This window comes from Oryzias melastigma, linkage group LG4 (genome assembly GCF_002922805.2).
Source record: "Oryzias melastigma strain HK-1 linkage group LG4, ASM292280v2, whole genome shotgun sequence".
In the NCBI taxonomy this organism is placed as follows: Eukaryota; Metazoa; Chordata; class Actinopteri; order Beloniformes; family Adrianichthyidae; genus Oryzias; species Oryzias melastigma.
Window position 1 is genome coordinate 8652777 of NC_050515.1, and position 19315 is coordinate 8672091.

The 19315-nt window shown below is 38.6% G+C and overlaps 1 protein-coding gene across 2 annotated transcripts in view; it reads left to right on the plus strand.

The window, feature by feature from the left end:
- ttll7 (tubulin tyrosine ligase-like family, member 7) overlaps positions 1–2212 on the plus strand; it is an 88093-nt gene extending 85881 nt beyond the window's left edge. For both annotated transcript variants that reach the window (XM_024279040.2, XM_024279041.2), the window contains one exon: positions 526–2212. The gene's annotated coding sequence lies outside the window, so the exon portion shown is untranslated. The remainder of the gene's footprint in view (positions 1–525) is intronic.
- The last annotated feature ends 17103 nt before the right edge of the window (positions 2213–19315 follow it).

The following is a 19315-nucleotide window of genomic DNA, read 5'->3' on the forward strand; positions in this document are numbered from 1 at the left end:
AGCTCCATGCCAGCAGTACTGCCCAAAACTTACAGGTACATTTCTAAAGAACTACTGCTGCTCTGCAGAAACTAAAAAGCAAATCAATAGTTTTAAACATGTTTTTCGTTTATAATATGTTCTTGGATTGTGTGCTGTTGATAAAAAATAATTAATGTAGAGATGATATGTGAGTAAAATTGGTTTATAATGCAAATTCTGGTTAGTTTTTTTTTTCTTTTTGAGATTGTAAATAATAAAACAATTTCAAAGATTTTGAAATCTCTTGTTTTGCTTCCATATTTTATGTCCTCAAGGCCGATTGGTGCCATAATAAACTGTCTGCAGGGCATTATTAAAATTGACTTGTGTAAACAGTGATTATCGTAAATGACAAACCAGTATGTGAATGGTTGGCAGTGTGCTGCCTTGGTGTCAACCAAAGCTCTCTGACCTCAAAGTTGTGACCTTTGCAGAACTAATCCTTTCATTATAAAGATCCTTCTCCCTAATCCCTCCATCTATCGCTCATGTCCGTCTGTCCAGGTACATGCTGCCAGTGACCTCCCAGTTCATCATCAAATGGCCTTCGTCCAGTTCTGGCCACATCTCCTCAGCCGTGCCATGTTCCCGCAGCCTTTTGGCTGCCAGGACGGACCACTTCTGAGGTCACCATGGTAGACCAACCCTGGCTACTGACACCTTACCTTTTGACCTCAACCCCCATGCTCTCTGGCCAACCCAGATTAATAATCCTGGTATGGATCTGAATTTGGTGCAGCTATTGACTCCAGATGGGGTTTCAACCTTGCCCAGTCGCCTTTTGGAAGATCAGCAAACCACTATTGGATGGTTTTGGTTCTGAAAGGTTGTTTAGTTTATTTTAGTTTGCCCCATTCAGACCAGCAGACAACAGAAATCCTCTACCCCAACCAACCCCCTAACTTATTGTTATTTTATATGCTGTGTCATACTTCACTGTACAGCTACAAGTCACAGTACTGTAAAAGAAAAAATTAACTAATATCTAACAATGCAAGGTTTATTTATTTATTTATTTATTAACATATTTCATTTATGCACTAAATGCTGGTGTAAAATGCAGAAATGGAGTTTTATCAGCAAAGTGGATTTTAAAAGATTATTTTTGAAGTTATTTTGTGTCTGTATAATAATGTTGATTTCATACTTATATTCAAAGGCTTTATGTTATTAACAGTGACTTTATTCTTGTTTTAATTTCTGAACAATTGTAAAAGAGGAGAGCCCCAGGCAACGCGATATGTTGAACTTTTGAATGCCGAATGCTTCTTTTTTAAAAATCTTGTGCGACACTTTTAAGTGGACCACTGTTAAGGCGACACATTTCTTGAATGTCAGCGTAGTGAAGCCAAGCCTCTTTGCCTCTTAAAGCTTGGGCTGAATTTAATGCCACAATGTAAAGAGCCAAACCTCTCACTCGTTTCTGATATGCACTTTGCAGTTTGTTGCAAAAAAGAGAACGTGGCTGCACATTAGTAGATTATGCATGCGTAGACGTTAGTTTGTTTAGATGAAGTGCTTAGACAGAGAGTCTGTTTGGAGCATACTTGAAGATTTACGTTTCCACTGATCATTTTGTTTCTGCAAAGACGGCTCTTCCATGTTAGATTTGTCTTGTTTAAGGACTGAAGTCTACTGCTATATGTGTGATGATTCAGAGATTGTTTAGCACGCGGGATGATTTGCTCGATCCATGCTGTACTTTAACAGCAGTGACTTGCCTGGGATGAGCTGCTGCAGCCTTTGTTTCCCCCCCACTGCACTACAGGTTCAAGTGCCGGGAAATGATCGATGTGCCAATAATACGCACATCTACCGCTCATATTCAACTGGTTATTATTTTTAAGAATTTCATGTCGGTACTTATAGTTTATTTATTGCGTGTTGATAGGAAACAAACACAGTGTTGTGTGTTTAGCAGTAACTTTGTGTGTTCAGACTTTAAAAATAACAGTTGGTGCAACATATGAGATCCTGGACTTAAGAACTACTTAAACTCAAAAGTGAAGCAGCCACACTGTTCTAAAATGTCTCAAACTGATGTGTCACTATGTTTAGTTTTTTTTTTCCACCATGCCAAAAATGTTCTTTTTGCCTAATTTCTCTTATTTAGGAGTAGAACTTCTTCTTTGGTGATGCGGGGATTTTTTATTTTACATAGCAATAAAAAGTTTAACAATTTCTCGTCAAATATTTTCCTTTGATTTATTTTTTATGTGATAGTTTAAGTGAAATACCATGTTCACATTGGTAGCCAGTTGTGTTGAATACACACAAAGTTTGTGGTGCGTGTTGAAGAATTCACATTTAGCAGACGTGTTCACTCTGGACTGTCTCTACCCGATACTAGCACATATACTCTCATGTACTCATAAATATTTTTCAAACAGTTGGGACTTCTGCGTGTTGAGACTACCCTTACATCACCACCAAATCAGAGTCCCTGACTGGTCAAAGTTCAACTGTTTTTTTTTTTTACACATTTAGGGTAAACATACAGAAGAGTGCAGACATTGTAAGTAAAATATAGAGAAAAAAACAATAATTAAACAACTGGGGAAACATCGGAACAACAGTAAAAAAGTACAGTACAAAAGTATGATTACTTATAAAGCATTAATTTAATTTTAATCAGTCAAGTTTATGAAATTATGGATGAGGTTCTCCCTAACAATTAACTAAATTGTGAGATATTTTTTAACCCCCTTCTGTTATTACACTAAATTAAAAAGATTCAATCAACCATTCAATCCGCAGGTTTCAAATAGTAAGATCAGAAGTTTGGTAAAACATTTGAACTTCTGTAAGTATGGTTTATACTAGGAAAACGATTAAAGCATGTTTATTCATTTTTTATTATTTTTAATGCATTATATTGAGCTAAATAATGCTTTTAATGCTTTATAAACAGATTAATAAAGCTGTCTATCTATCTATCTTGGACCATAAATCAATGTTTAAATTCAGGTAAAAACAGTAGTAATACAATGGAAAAGGCATTTTTTGTCTTGCGTGTCTAATTTAAAAATAATTAAAATTACCCTTTGTCAAAAATGAAAATACATTTTGATGAAAGAAAAAGATTCCTCTTAAAATTTCAGTTTTTATTGATGATAAAAGTAAATAATTTGTTTAGATTTGACATAACAGAATTACATTAATTCAACTCAGTGCTGTATTTTTTTAAGTATTTTTCTTCTGGGTTTTGGTCAGACAGAAATTGTCCCGAATGACTTTTAGCGTTGAAAGTTCCAGACCCCTGACTTAGTAGGAATCAAACTCACAACCTTTTACACAACTCAAACGTCACATTGAAAAGGGGGCTCAAACTCCCGGCCTAGGAGGGCCCCTCCACCCCTTGTACAGCTGTTTGACTTTAATTAAAAATACAAATTTTAGCCTTTGAGATTATTTATCTTGTTTGTACTTTATTATGCCGAACACGAATGAAATGAACTTGTTGAATTGTGAAAATTTCAAATAACAGCCCACCAAAAAAAGATCTATCTTGTAATAATAAATAAATTCAAATAAAACTGAGTTCTGCAAAAGAACAAAATGAGCAGCAGATCTGTGGAGCTCAAGAACAAGAAAGAAAAGAGAGGGTGAAGTGTGTGGTTTTTAAGATAGGAGAAATAGTTAATAATGAGAACAACTTTTTATTTGTTTTCATCAACAGGGCACACATTTATGTGTATTTGCAGCACAAAACTCAAATGAATATCACTATACAAATACTTCTTTTCATACTGATAGGAGCAGATGTGCTTTTATGAGTCACATCAAAAAGAACTAATTTGCCGCATGTCTTTTTTTTAAAGGTTTTGATTAATTTTTAAAATTAAATGAAAGAGAAAAATAGTACACTTACTATTTGATATTTTGCATTGTTCCAAATCAAAACAACATTCTTAGACATAAATTTCTGTTTTTGAACCACCAAAAAAAGTGATGCGGCCCTCCAATGAGACAATGATTCTTCTTTTACAACTACATTTATCAGAATAGTTTTGTTGTCATTGTACAGAATATAACGGAAATTACTATCCCCCTTGTGCAAAAAAAGCAGGAAAAGACATATATGAGGTAAACACACTGAAATAAGTAAAAAAAATAAAATGTATAAAATATGTTAAACAAATGATAAACAAGGAAAAATAGTCTCCACAAATTTGGACACCACTAACACTTGATGACGTTATCAATATTTGCCGGTATCGGCCAACATTAATTTTTTAACTTCTAAAAACTCACGCAAAAACAAGTCATTACTTACATTTAAATGTAAACCTCGTGGACAAAAGTGCTTCTCCTCCACGGTACAGCGCGATGCGGCTCGCCCTACCGGCGGAGGGATACAGAACTCAAAATCCCTTCACTCTAAAAACTATTTCAGACACAGATTTTCCTTCTAATGCCCCTTCAATTGGAGGGGTAGGGAGAAGCTGAAGGGGTAGGGGTAGAAATTGGATTTGGCCCAAGTCTTTCAAATATTGGAATTAGAAATCCTAGTATCAGGCTAGTGTGTACTAGTATCAGGTAGTGACAGTCCAGTGTGAACACCGTATGCTAAACGCGCGTTCAAGAACACTCCAAAAGTGTGTCAAGTGTGAACATAGCATGAGACTACTCCATGCAATCATCTAAAGACCTGTCTGAGAAACTTCCTCTGAAATAACAGCGTTTGAGCCCTGGTTCATTCGATGTGGGAGGAGTGAAGGAAAGTAAAGCAGCATGATTGTACACTGGCTTAGGTGGGGACTCAGTAGTCTGGGTCCCTACGCTAACCAGCCACCTGGTGGACAGCGCAGTGAGCTAACAAGCTGCCTGGCAGACATTGTAGCGAGTTAGTGAGCTCCACTGCCCAGTGAGCCAGACTACTGAGTCCCCCCTCAAGCCAGTGTGGGCAAACACAGATGGGGCCACCAAGGAACCTGCAGACAAACCCACCTGGGGCCCACCTATTCAACCCAAAGGTAAAACATATGGGGCTCACATTGAAATGTTCGCTGGGAAAGAGCGTTATTTGTTAGCATAGAAACATTGAGGGTTAGAAATAAACACAAAAACTCTGTTTTTGACCTGAAATTATGACTCCAAAGAGGGAAAAAAATTAAGTAGAATCAATAAAAAAGGTTGAATCCCACTAAAGCATGAACTCCTGTCTCCCAGATACCGAGCAGCCCTCTGGATAACTTCAGAGGTATTGCATTTCACAGCAGAGGGTCTGTGGATGGGCGACACTCCTGACCTGTCACTCGTCTCAGTAACGAGAGCGTGTTCCCAACCAGGCTTTCGTGTTCCATCTTGACCTGCGAGCCATCTTGCTCTGATGTGTGATGGGAAGGAAGGCAGCAGAGGTTTTATTTGGGTCTGTAATGGCAGCATGTCGTAAAGTGTCTTTTTTTCTTTTTCCGCTCACCATCACCATGTGTCAGCAGAGGTGTAGGGTCTGACCTTGAGGCCTTCGGCTTGGCCCCTACGTTCAGACCAGAGTGGGGGCCAGAAGTCGTCTGGCACTGTGACCCCAGCATACTGTCCAAAAATATCTCCCTCAGCAACAAGACTGTACTGTTCAGTTCTGCCCGCTCTCCTTCTCCCCTACCTGCTGCGTGTGGTCCAGGCAGCTTTGGAGCCAGCATCCAGACCTTTTTCTTTGTTTTTTTTTTTTTCCCTCCTTTTTTCAGAGACACCCAGATGACCCAGTTTCAGGGCGCTAAGCCGAACAACCTCCCTGGCTTGGAGAGTAAAAGCAACTGGGAGCTGCATTAGAGGTGGATGGTTCAGATGAGATAAGGAAGGACGCGACCAAAAAAAAAAAAAAAAACAGATGGTCAGGCTTCAAATCTGTTCTTAATCCACTGTTTCAAATGACAGAGGAAAAAAAAGTAGTGCGCTGTAATTACAGCTGAGTGAGGTGTCCAAAAGAATAGACGCCCTCCTTCTTCTTCCACGAAAGCTTTCAACATAGAGCCTGTGGGAGCTTGTGTACTCTAAAATGTATATAAAAAGCTGACCTTTCTTATCAGACAAATGTAGCTTGTGTATGGCCCTTGTACGACGTGTGTGTGGATTAAGCATCCTTTCTACCAACTGTGTCAGCAGCATGCACTGTGCAATGCAGTTGAGCCAAAACATTATGACCAACCCTGCCATCTTTGCTGTTGCTGCCAAAGCAACTCTGACCCACAAATGCTCCGGCTCTACAAACCTTCGGAAGGCGCCCCGCGGTATCTGGCACCAAGGCGTTAGCGGCAAATCCTTTAAGTCCTGTCAGGTGTGGTGTGGAGCTGCCATAGACGAGTCCTTTTCCGCCACATCCTCTTGTCTGAAGCTCATGTGTGTTCATCCTTGAACCCGTTTCTGCCGCCGGTCACTTCTGCGGACCGGAACAACCACACAAGACTTGGACACGAGTTCTGCTTGGCTCCCACATCTGTTCACCTTTCCTTCATCCATCACACCAAGAGAACTAGTCATTCACTTCATATAACTTAGACATTCTGCTGAAATAGAATCAATACTTTTTCCTTCATCTGCGGGCGGTCATATTGTGTTTGCTCACTGGCATATGCCTGCATGGCAGGCTTGTATACGTTTGTTGCCATTCATTAGTATTCCCAGCCACACACCTGCCTTGTTGTCCTGACATTTGCTTGTGTTTGTTTGTGTGTATTCTCAAAGGGACACATTCAGTGACTCTGGTAGTGTGTCGTGTTGTGCCTCCACATCTTTGCTCTCAGCAGGGGGTCCTGCAAGCGAACGACACATAAACCAACAAACAAACATGCGCGCATGGAAAAGCTCTGTTGCCTCAGATCGTTCCTGCGGTTTGGGCTGTTTAGGGAGAAAAAAAGTGTCAGTTTCACTAATACAAAGTGATGAATTTAAAGAGAAAATTTGCTAAACAAAAACACATTTTAAATTAATACATTGAGTATTATTGTACATATTCCCTGGAGACGCAGGTTGCCTATAGGTACAAAGTTGATACGCAAACTCGCTTATCTCCGCATCAGAATCATGCATCGTATTATTTAGGTGTCTCCGATGTTAAAGGTTAAAAAACTTTTCTTTTTATCCTAAGATGACAGACACTAATAAAGTTAGAGAGTCAAAGTCTCAGTAGTTGTCACACACCTGAGTGGGTGAGACAAGTTGTCTGCATTTGACCCACTCCCTGGAGGGGTGCTGGGCTGCCGTCACGGTGCAATCAGGAAGCATTTGGCGGTTGTGATAATAATAACCTAAAGTGTCTGTTTTATGACTGGAAAGAAGAGATTAAAGATCTTACAGAAGCTTCTGGTCAGGAACTCTGTGTATGCAGTGTATAACAACGATGCTTTACTAAAATAGCAATTTTGTTAGTAAAAAGTGTGAAGAGGGTCTACAGCTCACGAGTCAAAGTCAAGGCCCAAATTTTCAGCATTCTCAGTCCTGCAAAAGTAAATATTGTATGAAACTCAGACAAAAAATCCAGTGACGGCTGATTTTACCACGGAAATGCTAAAGGCGTCTCATTTGACCGCAGTCAACGGGAAGATTATTTTCTCTTCTCCGTAACTTGAGCTCGGCACGCTTGCTGGACCAGATGAGGGGTTTAGCGCATGTGCAGCAGAGCAATCGTGACGCATTAACTGCTCATTAATTCAAACAGAGATTTTCTGCCACAGTTTGATTGACAGAGATTTAAAAGGAGAAATACTTGGAAATGTCTAAGTAAAATGATTTCTACATTTGTTCTATTTCATAAGAAAAATGCCAGACATACATGTTAAAAACTCAAAAAATATGATTTTCATAGGAGAGGGACTTGAAAAATTGGTGGTGTTCTGCTAGCTTTTTGGACTATTTTGATATTTACTATGATTTTTTTAGGCTATTCTGGAGTTTTGTTGATTTTTCAGCTACATGCTAGCTTTTTTGGCTAATTTAGACTTTTTTTTTTTTTGTTTTTTGGCCTGTTTTGGAGTTTAGCTAATATTTCAGCTTCATGCTAGCTTAGTTTTTTGGCTATTTTAGACATAGGCTAATATTTATATGCTAGCTGTTTTGGCTAATTTTTTTTTTCTTTTTTTGAGTATTTTAGAATTCAGCTAATATTTCAGCCAAATTCTAGCTGTTTTTGGCTGTTTTTTCTTTTTTAGTTTTTAGGCTAATTTGACATTTAGCTCATATTTTAGCTGGCTATCAGCTTTAGCGTTTCCAGCTATTAACTTTAGTAATTTCAGCTATTAACTTCAGCATTTTAAGCTATCGATTTTTCCATCTTCAGCTATTAGCACTAGCATCTTCAGCGGAAAAATTCCGCTTACAGCATTCACACTATCGCAGGTAATGCTATATTTCTAATTCATAATTATGTTAAAAAGTTATGGTTTTAAAGTTTTAAAATTTTTGTTGTAGAGTGTTCAATGAATGTTTATCCTGTTCATCCAGCGACCTAAAGTATATTTTGGATTTTGGCCCCTTGTGTGATTGAGTTTGACACCCCTAGTCTAAAGGCAAGATACATGTATAAACTACTAACTATTCCAGAATCATCTGAGCTCAGTTGGAATTTTAATGGCAAGTTATTCCTCCAGAGTTTTCTCCTTTGATCTGCCCCTCAAAACCCCTCTGTATTTTTAAAATTCATTCATATAATTTATTTATCTTCAGATTTAAGATGCTGCAGTGGCGAGGAGTGATTACACAATTTCTTACTCGCTCCTCTCGTTTTTATTTTTTATTTTTGTCTAAGACATGCATGAGACGACGGACGAGCCAGAGGCCGTCTCCCCAGAACTGTCCTGTCAAACTAAGATGGACACACTTCAACGCTGAACTACTGAATTACTCTGTACCGACTCTAAATGTTAACCGTGGCTGCAACAGTATCGTACTGTACTTTGTCTCAGCCGCAGGGGGTTTTAGATAAGCACGCTTCTGCATATGGCCATCATTCACAGCTCCAGGCTCTCCCTGAGTGCGTGTCTTCAGCGTTTGTAACAAATGGAACCAAGCAGTAAAGGTATTAATGTGAGGGAACAAGCCCTGCAGTGAAAGTAGAGCAAGAAGTCGCTTTCTGTCCCATCTGGCCCCTAACAAGATGGAGAGGAGCAGGCATGTGTGACCAGACGGAGATCTGCACCTCTGCTGGCTGGATTAGCACTTCTGCTGGGAGAGGAGAGGACGACGATCTTAGGCGTCACTCTCCTCTCCGCTTTCCCCGTCCATCCATCTCCTCCCCGGAACGTATCTCCGCCTCCCATGTGATCATTGCTCTGTGGCCCTCGCACCGCAGTACGTGTGTGAGGGGAGACTAAAAATGAGAATAAATGAGGTGGTGGAAGGCACTCTGGCAGGATGCCTGTTTGTGTTAGTGTGTGTGTGTCTGTGCAAGCATGTACCTGCCTTCAAGGCTGTTCAGATCTCTTCCTTTGCTGCAACGTCTCGCTGTGGAGCGAAAAGACCATCCAGGGACTCCTCATCCACTTGCTGCTGAACGCCCCAGGGGACGGATTGAGCCTTGCAGGCTGGGATATTATCAATACAGCCCCTCCAGGCAGCCTGGCAGACAGGAGACGGAGCCACTGACTCACTCCTCTTATTAGTCTGCTGCTGAGCATCAATGTTATGGGGAACAGCTGGTTTTACTGGAGCCTCTGCCAACTCGTCCTTAGTCTCTGTCTTGTCCTTACTTGTTTAAAGTCTTTCTCAAAGGCCAGCTCAGCCTTGCTTCGCACTTTGTTTTTGTCCCTTTACTTCCACCTCCGTTGTCAATTTCCTGTCCTTCTCTGCGCCTTGCTCCCTTTCTCCCACCCCACATAGCCTTCACACCATTATTCATCTTTTCTCCTGTTCATCCCATTCCCTTTGACTACACCAAGGTACACCTACACTCACAATGCTCTGCCCACTCCAGCAATTATGAATGCCCTCCCCTCTTTAAGAGCTTTGTCTCTGTGCGAATGTTTTTTTTTTTTCCTATATTTTCATAGCCTCATGTGTGAGTGTCACTTCTTTTGTATTTTAAATCTCCATTCACACTTTGTTACTGAGTTGCTTTATATTCTATTTGTGTAATGAGGAGGCTGACCTTGTATTAGCACTTCAGAAAAATATGCAAATAGTCGAAACCATCCAAGTGTTGAATAAATGCCAGAGAACTCAACATGAGATTTCAATGGACATCGGTTTGCTCTGATTTTCCTGCCTCTTCTATACACTCAGCGTGAATGTGCCACTTCCTCCAAACGCCACCGTCGTAATGCAACACAGAAGTCACTGTAATTCGATGACAACTCCAACAACATGGGAGGTGAACCGAGATTGGAGGTTATTGAAAGCATCACTCACTATGCCTACAATCTAATGTTCAACTTTAGCCATTGCGTTATATCTAATAAAGACATTTTTGTTGCTGGCTGCTAGTGAAAAGCCAAATCATTCCTAATTATTACACAAACCCCTGATGATTACTAGGGATGCATCTTTTCCTCACAAGAAGGACTGGAGGAACCACTGATGGAGACAGGTCAGTCACAGTCTTTGCCATACAGTGTGGATTGTAATTTTAAAAAAGTTAAGTAAATTGAGGTGAGATTATATAGATTTGCTTCGTTGCACTCCGTTTCAAACAATTCATTAAGCTTTATTTGATTAAAGTCCCACTGATCTATTGTATCAGTGGTCTTTTAATCATGATTATACCAAAATCTAAATATTTGTGTTGTTTTCTAGGACATAGTTTCTGCAGAGCGGCAGGAGTTTGCCTTTACCCGCCCCACAAACGTTACCAGTGAACCAAAAGTGGCGAACAAAATTGGAACTATCCAACCTTACAGTTTTGAGCCAGATACAAGTTCAGATGAGGAAAACGAATGATATGTTTGTCTGGGAGTAGATGCATCAGAATGGAGAGGAGCAGTTTGGCTCAATGCTGTCGCTTCTATGTATCATATAAGGTTTTCCATCTGCATTTTTTATCTGCTCCTGATTTACTATGATTTAAAAAAAAGATATACTCAGAAAATCAATGTAAAGGTTATATATGTCCTCTATTATATATATTAAAAAAAATCCCTTTTAAACCTGTTTTATCCCTTTTGGTGTCAGATGGCTGCCGGAGCCTGACACCTGATTCATACCGGACGCTGATGTGCTGCGAAGCGGTGTGCGAGCAGAAGGCATACAGGATCCGCTTAACCACGAGTTTTCACCAGATGTGCATTTTTCCGCTACGGTCGACAGCTGCTCAGCTGTGGTTATTTTTGAGCTTTTATCTGACACATAAACCACACCCACGCTCCGTAGTCGGGCCTCTACATTGATCTGTGTGTGTCTTTGTGTTTGCATGTTTATTTTCATATCTACTATTTAGCAACAAAAATATGATCGCATTTGTTAATCACAGTATTTTATTGTGAAAAATTGGTTATATTTTGATAAATGACTGGATTTTCTCGTTTCCTGGCTTAACTTCCTGCCAGTATTGATGCAGATCAATGCAAAGAAATAGACCAGACATTGAAACGATCGCGGCACGGCACGACTTAACCGTGGAGGACCGCGGCGCTTGGCGTCTGGTGTTTACTACACTATAGGTTGACAAGGAAACCGAATGGAAGCGGCCTCAGTTCCGCCCTGCGTAGTGGCGCTTCAGCATCCGGTGTGAACCAGTGTGGCCACTCGAGAGCAAAGACAGGGTACAGACATGTCGCCAGTCTGAAATGTATGAATCTCAAATAGATTTGATAGGTCTATGCACTTTTATTTTCCTTTTTCCTTGTTTTTTGAAATTTCGTCAAATAATATATAATCAATAATCCGTCATAACTTTTTTAGTGAAAGATTCAACCAGTAGGTTATCCTAATGTTGTTCTTTAGAAAATATTTTTTTCATAAAAGACTTCAAAACCTTGGAAAACTCAAAAAACTGAAGGCACCCCCCACCACAATTGCAATTCATTCATCTTCTGACCTCACTTTGTTACAATGTCCCTCCAAGTATCCTTAACCATCAAGCCAAAGGACTATGACGTCCAGTTACCATAAAAAAAGAAAGCAATTGCATATTTTTATTTTTAAAATCTTTAATCTCTCTTACAGTTTACTACAGACAGTTCAGTACTTTCTAAGTTTTATTAAAAAAAAAGTCTTGACTCTGAATTTCTGTACTTCCACATATGTTTGATGTATCAGCCTTTTTGTTGCATTGAAGTTTTGAAATAAACCGTCTCAGGTTGAAATAAACATAACTACAGAAAGACGTACAACACAAAGTTCCTTTGCCTCTCAGCGCTGGCAAGAGCATCTTCTCTGAATGTATGACTTGTGTACGAGACTGACGCTAATTATCCAAGGTGCTCAAATGTGAGCAGATCATTCCAGGGTATCTGCAGCTTTTCACAAACTTAAATGAGCTTAGTTTGGGATAATTAGCCCGGCATTCTCACAGCCCTTGCAAAGTGAAAATAATTGCCTCCTTAAACTGTCGGTGCATCTGCATCTCTACAGCTCCATCCTAACACCTCGTCTGCGCGGCATCATCCCATAGCATGGTAACGCCATCAACACGGAACAGCAAGCATGTCATAAATGCAGATGAGACATGTATAACATTTTTTTTTTTTTGAGTAGAGAAATTATTCAAATGTGTTGGTTTATATCTTTATGATGAGGCTGTCTGACCATCTGTCTAAGATGACTCCCCAAAACACAAGTTCATATACCGTAAGCCTTCGACGGCCTTCTTCTGGTGTCTAATCCAAGAAGAAGTAAATTAGATCATAATAGGAAAAGTTTTTGTTTTAGAAAAAATGACATTGCAGCAGGTTAAAAGCAGGTCTGTGAAGCAAAGATCTAAAGAGGGAACCCTGTAGTAAAAAATTGTCCCAACCCTGTCAGGACTCAGCAAATGTAATCCGCCTTATACAGACTTACAGACAGCAATGAGCGCTCTTTAATGTACGGACAGTTCCTGAGCAATACATGCATCAGAGCATTAATGGTCAAGGATGGTTACAGATCATCCCGCAGCAATTAGCTTGTAGGGTGACATATGAAGAAGATTTGATAAATAGTTGTTGCTACATTTATGTGATAGTGTTTTCTCTGACAGAAAAAAGCATAGCTTGACCCAATGAAAAGCTTACAGCTCATATAACATGATTCGTGTGTCAGGGGCATCCAGTTTCAACGCTAAGTCAATATACAGTACACAGTATAGTCTAGAGCTCCCACAGAGGGATCTGAGTGGAGTGATATTCACAAGTGACAGCAAATAGAGTTAATGTCCATAATGCACCAACCAATCAGGAGCTCAGCTTTGGTCGTAACATGTCAGGACGTGTCCAGGGGAAGGAGTTCTAAAAACAAAGATTTGCAGTTTGCAGTATCCACTTTGTTAAAAAGAAAGTGCTTAAAATTGATAACTTTATAAATATTTGATCAAATCCATAGAAATGTTAAATACTGTACAACCACTCCAACATTTCAGTTGGTAAAAAACAAAGCAAACGATAAAAAAAAAAAATGTTTTTATATTTTTTTCCTTCCTATTTTTTGGTCTTTACTCCCAGTTTGGTAATAGTTCATTTTACAGTGCAGTACTTACAGTGTATTTACATGGTATTTTTTGATGGGACCTACTAGGTACTTACATGGTACTTGCTCTGCATGTGTGTGTGGTACTATTTGGTTCACGCTTATATAAGTAAATACGTTAATTCAAAGTACTTTATTTGTACTTACCTTATTCTTACATGTAGTGGGTACTACAAAAACACATTAAAACAACATATAAATACCCAATAGGTACTATGTAAAAACCCAGTGTGTACAGTATAAATACAGAGTAGGTACCGCATAAGTATGAACCAAAAAGTACCACATAAATACACTGGAAGTACCATATAAGTACCCAGTTGGTACTATGCTGTGTGTACAGCATAAATACCTAGTAGGTATAATATAAAAACCCAGGCAGTAATGGTAAATAATGCTGGAACTCACTACCCCCCAACACCAGAAATAGAAACAATTTTTCCATCTTTAAATCAAAACTTATCTGTACAAACCATCATACTTATCATAATTCTAAATCACCACCTTTACTACTTAATTTTAATTACATTTTTATTTTAGTTTATGATTTTATTTGTGTTTTAGCTCACTTATACAGTGTCCTTGAGAGTTTTAAAAGGCACTCAAGATCTAAAGTATTATTATACCCAGTAGGTGCCACATAATGTGACAAATAGTACCACATAAATACTCAGCAAGCACCATGTAAGTAGCCAGTAGGTCCCATTAAAAAGTACCATGTAAATACCCTGTAAGGAATCAGTGGGTACACGAAAAGTACCATGTAAATACCACCTAAATACCCGGTAAGTACTGTACTGTTAAAGGAAGCATTACCCTCAGTCTAATTTAATCAACTGGATCTAATGAAAATTCTTAAAAATATATATTTTTAAAAGACAAAATAAAGACTTGCAAGATGATCCGCTAAAGGCATCAAACTATGGTAAAAGCTGAATATTTTACACCAGAAACAAAGCAAACTCAAGCACAAAAAAAGCATTTATAACTATAGTTTTCATAAATGTGTGTGGTAAATTTTTACTCTATTTTTTTTACATTTACAGTCGTCTAATAAACCAGTTGAAGAAGTGTGCTCTGCGCTGTCGAAAACTGCTCACCGTGATCTTGTGAGGAGAGACCCCATGGTGTCCAAACCATTTAGCGCATCAGTAAGAGGCAGTATGGCACTGGTTGACATTTTCATTATGGGCACTGTGGTTAGTCCCACATGAACTGTCCTGCTTTTGCAAAACCTCGGGAGTGCTCCAAATTTACATTAATCTGCAGCAAAAAGTAATCCGCACAAAAAAGACCCTTTCCTCACATTCAGCATTTTGTCTCTAAGTTCAGGCCAGCAGCTGCTTAGCTCAGGGGTTTTGTTAGCACTGACCTTAAGAATTAAAAACACAAGATTTAAAGATAATCAATGCATTTTACAAAACATACATAGTGATGATTTTGGTGGGAAATTTGTTTTGGCAGATTAAATCTGCTAAGTTTTCTTTTACATTTTCTTGCTAATCCCCCTTTTTTTCCACGTTTCCAAGTTATTAACGTAATAAAATGACCACTCAGATGCCCCATTAAAAGCAGGTTGAACATTCTACACATTTGATAAGCGGATTCTCCCGAGCAGGCTTTTAAGTGGTAGGAGTGTGGATTTCCAACAAGCTCATTCCTGATTGGCAAGAGTGGTTGCTATAGAAACGATGAGTCAGACCAACTCAAACCAATCACAGCTTAATGATTTATTGTTCCAACGAGGCACAAATATATGGCAACTGAAATGACTTAATTTCGTTGAAGCCGGAACCAAGTGACATCACACTGACTCGGTCCAGGTATCGTACAGTCAATGGGTGTTACTCAAATGTAATGAAAAAATGAGAGTGAATCAAGTACAGGCTGGTGGCGACTAACAAAAATCTGCTTTTATGCAGAACTTTTCTGTCTTCTTCAAGCCTTACCACACCTTACAAATAATCCATTTACATACGTGTTCATACACCTATGACGGCAGGATTTCTGTGCACGGTGCTAATTTGGCCACGAGAAGCAAATCCAGAGACACGTGAGTGTGGAAAACAAGAACAAAATCATTTGATTGTGTGGTGATCAACCACTCCACCTCCAACGCACACAGTCACCCAGACAGGGATTAAAAAAAAATGAAATTACAACCTCAACCTTTGGATATGGTAATGGATAGCTGAGAAAATAGGCTCTTCCCAATTTTTTACAACATAAAAAATAACAAAATACAATGTACTAATGCACAACTTAAAATTACAATGGAGAAACTTAAGTCTTAAATGTTTTAAAAACGCATATTTAGACTTTTTTATAGTAATTATTGAGGCATATCTGTTTAAGAAAGTGGAAAAATGTCAAGTTTTTGCCAGATATTATTCACAATCTGAGTTTAAAGCAGCTAATAAGAAAGCTCTGATGACCGAGCATCCTAGCATTTAAACGCATCCCTTGCTCATGAATCTTGGAGACATTCATTCTCACATTAGATTTGTGCATAAATGCGGTTTTGTGTGTGCGTAACAAGTAATTCATGAGTAATTTTTAAAGATTTTAGTGTGTGTAGTTACTTTCAAGATAATTTTAAGTTGTGCATGTATTTTATATTTTTAAGAATTTTGAAATTTTTGTTAATGTGAATACACAATTGCAAGTACTTAGTTATGCACTAAACATATTAAAGGAGTTACTAATCAATAATTATGCACACACAAATCTGATTTTACCCAAAAATCAAGAATTACACACACAAAAAACCAAATCCGTAAATCAAGAGTTACGGACACACATATCGGGGTCAGTCTATTTTTTCTCAAAAGATTGATGGTGTTTATGAAATAGAGAATAGTAACTTTTAGATTTAAACTGTCAAATAATTCTGCTCTACCTCTGCACCATGGCCGCCCATAAAGAATATAAAGCATAAAGAGCATTAAACTACATAAAGTTTACTTTGAAACTTGTGTCCATTGTGCAATTCAATTCTAACTGAATTCATGCTTGTGTTTTCTGGGAGAAACTTGAAATCAACATAATTTGAATTTTCATATACAATTTTCATAGGAGAATAACTTCTCTGCCGTGCTCCTTTCCACCCTAATTAATGGAAGAAGGACTTGTTGGGACTGGAAGAAGGCCCATGTCCTGTTGATCAAAACTTCAAAAGTTAAAGGAGAAAAAAAAAGAGCATAAAACAAAGCACGAGTTTAAAAATAGGAAAGACTGAACAGATTTGAAGGGAACTGATCAACTTTTGAGGCACTTCAAACTCCCCCTATGGTGGAAGTTTCAAAGACATCTCTTAAATTTTGAACTACGCACTACAAATGTATGCAATAATGGATAATTAATCCCAATTCTCTTCTCGCTATCTCTGAGATCAAATGCACTCAGCAGCTTCGCTCCACGAGGAGAAGGAGACGAGGCTTGAAGAAAGACACCGACAAAAACGGTTTGGCTTCATCTATCAGACAGAGGGAAGGACAGATGGGGAGAGTTGTTTTTTTTTTCTCCGCGAGTAAACATACTAGTGCCCAAGATTTAAGCAGAACTGGTACCCCAGTTATAATGCCAGAGCAAAACTGATCATGAAGACCCATCTGATTTCGTATGTTTAAAAATCAAATCATTAAACCAGCGTCTGTGTGTGCCACTATCTTTGATTTTCAGAGTCGGAGACAAACAGCTCTAAGCTGTACACCAAACTTTTAAGGACAATGCAGGACTCGCAGCCATGGCAACAGCTCTCCGTGCTGCAAGCACTTTATTCAAGCTGATAGAATAGTCATTTTTGACCAGTTTGGGGGTCGCAGCAACGTGACACTTGGGATTTTATGCACAAGATTTTACATTCTCAGTCTAACTTAAACACAAACATACAGAAAAAAGAAACTTTGTTTGATGTGATTAAATTAAAACAGATAAAAAACAACGAACAGACAATTGTTACATCACTGAAACAATATTTTTAAAGATAATCCCGTCCATGACAAGAAGTAAAATACAGAAGTTATAATGCTGCGTGATATGAGTAAAATTTGCGATGTGCGTTCACCTGACACAACTGGGTCTTTGATTTTTGATCAGGCACAGATAATAAGTTTAGAAAGCGTCTTTACAACAGAATGAGGACCAGAGTACTTAGCTAGAAAAGGAGAACCAACCAAAGGGAGCAAAGCCAGAACCTGGTCACCTGGAAGAAACTCAGTGTTCTGCAGATTGGTCAAAACTAGACTTCATCCTCAGGACTTGATCTTTTTATTCCCATTTCAAAAATGCAGAGACTTCAAACGTCCTCTTTGTATGAACCACAGACAACAGATTCTCCCCTCTCATTGACAAAGATAAAAACTGACTGGGGGTCAGAGTGGGGCATTGTTCTCTCTGATGACTTGTGGTGTGTGACTCTAAGAGGAAGAAAAACATGCTCTTCCTCTGCAAAACTTCAACAGTTCAAAGGGGTCTACAGATCACATTACAGTAAATCCACATTCACAAAAATATATTCACATATCATAGACAGGTGTGATCAATGCTCACAAACTCCCTGTAACCTCACCCACATGTTTTGGTCACGCCCAAATCTTGAGGAGTTCTGGAACTCATATTTTGAGGCAATTTCAAATATACTCTGACACTAAACATAGAATTATTTGGTATCCCTGACCGCAAATGTCAGTGAAACAAAAAAATTATAATTTCATTCACCTCAGTCATTGCACAACGACAGATACTTCTACTTTGGAAGACACCCACCCCACCATCCCCAATGTCTTGGCTCTAGGACACCACGGCCTTTTAAAACTGGAAAAAATAAAATTCTCATTGAAAGGCTATAAAGAACGATTTTATAAACAATGCAACCCTTTACTTAATGATTTTAAAACACTATCAGCAGATACTTAAATTGTCACATTGTGGCGGAGAAGGAACGGAGTAAGCACATCTTCTATTTTTTTATTATTTTATTATTATTTGTTATTATTTATGTTTTTATTATTACTATTATTCTTTATTATTTTATTTAGTTACACTTTTATTCTTTGTCATTTCTGAATAACTCATATGTCTATTCTTGAAATGTGACTATTGTCTCTGTTACTATAAAAATGACGGCTAAGGGCGGTTCAGAAAGAGGGTAAACAAGTCAATGTTGTGATGTTGTATGAAAAAAATAAATGTAATAAACTATGTTTGCAATAAAAAAAAAACTAGACTTCATCCCGGACAAGCCCCCACTTTGTTACGACTGGCTCTACTTTGTTGGGACCATAACTGGTGAAAATATGTGTGATTCACCTGATCGACCTCAATGGTAAAAATTGCATTTTTATTTAAACTTACTGTTAGCTTAGGACTAATAGAGCTTAGATACAGATTGGAATCTGGTCTACACCATGAAAATATCAAACTGTTTTGCTACAATATTAAACGTGTTTGTTAGAAACTAGAAATCATTAGATGAAAAGTATAGACTAAAAAAAAGCCTGCTCCATGTTTGTGTAGCGGAGACAAACGTGCAGCCAGGTGTTGTTAATTATCAGCCTCTGATTAAATGATTATCTGCAGGTGTGCAGACCTCCATTAAAGCAGACTTTTTGGCAGCATTCCGGTCAGCTGCGCATCAACACAGCGCCAAGACGGGAAGACACAAGTAGCACGGAGAAGCAACTGTTTCTGCTGCACAACAATA